This window comes from Cyprinus carpio, chromosome A8 (genome assembly GCF_018340385.1).
Source record: "Cyprinus carpio isolate SPL01 chromosome A8, ASM1834038v1, whole genome shotgun sequence".
Lineage (NCBI taxonomy): Eukaryota > Metazoa > Chordata > Actinopteri > Cypriniformes > Cyprinidae > Cyprinus > Cyprinus carpio.
This window is the reverse complement of record NC_056579.1, coordinates 26037265-26042512: the sequence shown is the minus strand read 5'-3', so window position 1 is coordinate 26042512 and position 5248 is coordinate 26037265. Positions and strand designations below refer to the sequence as shown.

Below are 5248 nucleotides of genomic sequence, written 5' to 3'. Positions count from 1 at the left end.
TGTGTGCCTTTGTAAATTTGGAGCATACCTGTGAAAAGTAAAGTACACAACGGCAAATGTGTGGTGTCTTGTGCAATCTGGAAAGGGTGATGAATGTTAGTAGTCCAGTCAGGGTTCAGAGAAATTAATCCAAATTTATTTAATTTTTTTTTCAGAGCCTGAAGCTATTGAAGATTTTCTCTGAGTTGACTTTTTGCCTTTGTCAGTATTTGCTGAGGGTGCGTAAGACACTGGAAGTCTTTGGTATTTTCGATGTCTTCGGTGCTTTTGGTGTAGGCAGTGAACGAACTGCACAGCTGACATGATCTACAGTGCGTCTTGGGGTTGGATACTGCTGGGTTTTGAAAGAGTCATAATTAGTTTTTCATCATTGTGTTTTTTTGTCACAGGGCCTGCTGTTAAGAGGAATTCCTCAATGTCTTGTGCATCAATGGTGGTTAAGTCACAGTGCCCTTTGACGAATTTGGTCAGTATTGAGTTGGGTGTCTGCTTGGTGACTGATGCATTTTCTGGAGCTAATGAAATTGGCCTGTGTAATGGAGTTATGGTCGTCTGATGAGTTATTGTCAGTGTAGTGTTTCCTTTGTAATTCCTTGTGGACAGATTGGTGGAGGTGTTGGACTGATCAGTTTGTAATAACTCAGTGTGGCTCTCCCAGAGTGATAGTTCAACTGAGGATGTTGAGTGATTCTGTGTCTCTAAAGCTCACTGTAGTGCTTGATAATTCAATTCTGTACACAGCAGCTGCAGGGGATAAGAGACATTCATTTGAATGTGTTTAGTTAAAGTGATCTTATCCAGATAAAAGTATTACAATAACAGCATTTTATTTTACAGTCCTGTTCCTCATGTACATATTATGTACTTATTATAGTAATAACAATAACTAGATAATAACTACAGATGGTTCTTAACCAGAATAATACTTTTACCACCACCTTTCCCATCTGCCTTTTACTGTTAAGTGGTGCTTTAACCATAAACTTTGAAAAGTTAGAAAGTGAATATGTTGGAGGCTCATTCTCAGTAGTTAGCTGTGAAGTCAGAAATTCAAGTGAAACATTGAAGTTAAAATCATCATCATCATGGGACCAAATTTAGTACTGAAAATTAAATGTAGGCGTTTATTCCCTTACGAAAATTAACCACGGTTTAATTATAGCGTAACCATGTTCTTTTTGGCATATTAATTACCATTTGTATAATCACAATTTTACTCCAAATACCTCGGTTAAACTATGTTTTTTTTTTTTAAGAGTTATTTGAACAGATTCCGTGCTTAGTTCTTAACCTACTGACATGCATTTCTAATTATAATAGATTATGTGCCTTGTTCTTTATAGTCGTTTGCAATGGTTTTTGGATCATCAATACACTGAATTGAGAAGTGTTTCTTTTGTACACGTCAGATATGAAAAACGATGAGCTGATGATACTGCGCATGCATGATTCAGCGTGAAGCTACCGAACAGTACATGACTGCCTACTATTACTGACAGCACCGTCTGAACCAGTTCTTTTGGGCAACAACTGATGCTGTGCTAATGCCATGAGCGCGGATAAACCGAGGACTTGAATGAGGGGCACAACATACGTTTATTTAAAAATAAATAAATCTGAATTTATTATATTATATATAGATTTATTAAATGTTATTACCAAATCAGTACAAATTTCAATTCAGAAACAAGGCGATTTACATTGTTTGGACATGTTGAATTTTTTTCAAAAGTTTTCCTAACTGAAAAAATACTGTGATGTGAGTGTGCAATATTTTATTCATATTATTGGTATTCAAACTTCTCTACAACACTCTATTGTAGAGATCAATGATCTCCATGAAGCTCCAGTTTCTGAAGTCCTCGCTGCTGTAGAGGAACAGCAGGAGCAGGACGTCCTCCAAACTCAGGACATTCACGCTTCAATTAGTTCCTCTAAAGATGAAGCGGAGGAGCCAGACAACACTAATAGTAATAAATCATTAGTATGAAAAATGTAATTCTGAATTATAAAATGCATAAAAAAATCATGCTCAACATTTGTTTATCTTTTAATAGGCCAAATTTTCTGGTGATATGAATTCGGCCCCAAGCTGTTGGGTGAAGGAGGCTATGGCTATGTGCATGCAGGGACTCGATTCAAGGAATGCCTTTCGGTTTCATTTTTTTACTTACTCTTTTTTCACTTACAAAACTTTCCATATATAAATATAAAAAGGTGTAACATATAAGTTAATAATTAGATATCTGTCTCATCTTTTTGAACAGAATGCTGCCAGATGATCTGTGATTGTGTGCAGCCTGATCCGCAGCGGAGACTTGTCCCGAAGGAGATGCAGCTCCATGACTGGTTCATGGTACTAAGATTAGAGTCCAAGATTTGCTAAATGCTTGTTCATATAATCAGTCAAATTTGCTCTAAATGTAGTGACTTTAGATAAATAACAGTGATTTATGTTTTTGTTCCAGGTCGTGGAGTAAAACATGGAGAGCAAGAAAAAACAACTACTCTTTGTCACGGCCGATGTTGTAGTTTTCTTTTTTTGTCTTGGGTCAGGTTTGTGTCTGGCAGGTTGACATGAGTGACCTTTCCATCGCTCCGCTTCGGTCTTGGCCTCTTGTTTCCTGGCAGCACCTGCTACCTTGAAGTGGCATTATTTATCATTTTAGATATTTGTATTAAGATATTTGTGTTTGTGATAGTTATAAGGAATTGTATAAGAAAAATTTGTAATTTTTGTAAGTATAATAATAGTATAATAATGTATTGTTAATAAGTATCATGTGTTAAGAGAATTTAAGATATTTGTATTTGTATTAAGATATTTATGTTCTGCGTTATATTAGAAGAGTGGCTGTAATTTGGACTGCTGTAATTAATCTCTGTGTGTGTGTATATAAAAAACATAAACAAAAAGTAGTCTCCCATTCACTTTACAATCAATATAATAAATACATAAACAAAAAGTAGTCTCCCATTCACCACTTTACAATCATCCTTGACACTAAATGAAAAAAAACACTCAAAAACACATCCCATGTTCGCTTGATATAATTTTTGGTTTAACTGTAGTTAGTACTAAATATTAGATTTATAAAGCACATTTTGCCAGTACTTTGCATGTCAGTTCTTCACATATTTTTTGCTAATTAAAGAAACCAAAAAGGTCAAGGCTTTAATCAATGAACCATATTTCTTCATGCTGCGAAAACTGTATTTTAAACAAAATTGCTCTATTAAAGAACATTATCACTGAAATCAATAAGATCAAAGACTTTCTATCCAATCCTTATTAAGGACAGATTCGTTAATTTTCAGTGTGTATCTGATATACATAGGAAAATTATGTTTGTTCATGAATTTGAAAGTCTGAGAGCTTAATAGATAACTTGTTTATATCATAATAGCAATTTAAAAACAGATTATATACTGACGATTTTAATAAAGATAATCTGGGGTTATGTAAATAACATTTAATTAACATTTAAAAGAAATGATTTAAACCATTTTAATTAAAGATTTTCATGCAGACAGTGAAAATCAACTGTTTTCAACCCACGTCAGTGTAATACTTTTAACATGGACCTTTAATGGAGTCCACTTTAAACTGAGATTGAATAAGATGAACATATTGTCACAAGGATTCAGGTTCAGATAATAATTTAAATATTTATATCTCTCTGCAACCACCAATTAATTTTGATCTACAAATCATTTTTGAGAATTAAATATTCAGAATTTCTTTCCAGTCCTGTAGTTTAAAGAGCAAATGTTAAGTTAATCAAGCATTGAAAGCACTTCACAGTTGCTCACATTCAGATAACAAGATATAAAGCTCAACTGTATTAATAACTTTGGGCTTTTGATCGATCTGCAATTAATTAATTAATTAAGTTCATCCTATGCCTCATGTATATTCGTATTCTAATGTAAATTCTATGCTTCAGCAAACAAGACTTTTATTTTGGTCTGGTGGTGTGACGTCATAAGTCTGCGCCGCCCTCTGTCTGTGATTCGGCTGAAGGTGTGTGTTTTTAATCATATGAAGTGTTTGAATTAATAAAGCTCGTTTAGAGAATTGTATATGAGGTATACAAATGTGAAATAAATAACTACTGACTGTGACGCTGTAATTAAATATCTAGTGACAACAGTTAAAGTTATTTTGCGCACGAATGAGAGTAGTATACCGTGAATCAGTTCATCATAAGCCCTGTTCGGACGGGACTAGCTTTACAGGGGGTCGTTAGAGAAATCTGTGTTTCACAGACGTACTTGGTGATTTTAATCCCGTCCGAATCTGCCACGTTCTCACACAAGCTCTGTGATAATTCCAGAGCAAATTACCTACTGTTTTTCAGCAAACTCAGTGATCCTCTGAGAAAAGTAATCCCGTCCGAAAGCGAATGTCTGTGATTGCCGGCGTTATTTTATTTCAAAACGCGTTTCCTTGTGTGTTATGGCCAACGTGAATTACCGTAGATGCTCTTCCCACGCGCATGTTTGATATATTTGCTTCCCGGCAAAGAAACAACAATAATAATAAAATAATAACAAATAATAAAATCTAGAGCCAGATCACGTAAACTGTTAATACTGGCTATTGTAATATCAGCGTCAGGTAAGATTACTCAAGTACCTTTATGAAAATTAAACATGGGCTTAGCCTAATACAAAAAAAAACAAAAAAAAAAACAAGTTAAACTAAAGACAACACACATTAACATGGTTTTGTTATACTAGCCATTTAGTTTTTAGTATTTATTGTGTAATAATCCTAATGGTAATCGATCCGAATGACCGAACGTTATATGCAATGCACGCATACAGAGCGCGTGATCTCTGTGACGCCCAAAACAGACCCTCCCACCCGTAGACGTCATGTAGCTAGACGCCCTATCGAACGCGCTCGCCAGCTCCACTCAGTGTAACTTGTTTGCCAGGTGCAATGAGCTGTCAGCGCATTTAATTAATCATATCTCACTGAATACCTAACTGATTTTGACGCAGGTTTTTTTTGCTGCAAAGGTCATTCATGTAGTTATGATACAGGACACATGGTTCAGCGTATTTTAATATTCATAGTAGGCTTAACAGTTATATAATATTCTGATGTAAGATATAAAGTGACCAGACGTCCAAAATCAAAATATGTGATATAGGATATAAGGTAATTTATAAATCACACACTATAAATATGATAAAGAAGCAGAAACAGATAGTTGCAGTAAAATAAGATATTTTAATA

The 5248-nt window shown here is 34.6% G+C and overlaps 1 long non-coding RNA gene across 1 annotated transcript; it reads left to right on the top strand.

The window, feature by feature from the left end:
• Positions 1-1657: 1657 nt before the first annotated feature.
• Positions 1658-2866, top strand: LOC122145860. The gene is made up of 3 exons (XR_006160593.1): positions 1658-1970; positions 2058-2356; positions 2469-2866. It is a non-coding gene; the product is annotated as an uncharacterized LOC122145860 (long non-coding RNA).
• The last annotated feature ends 2382 nt before the right edge of the window (positions 2867-5248 follow it).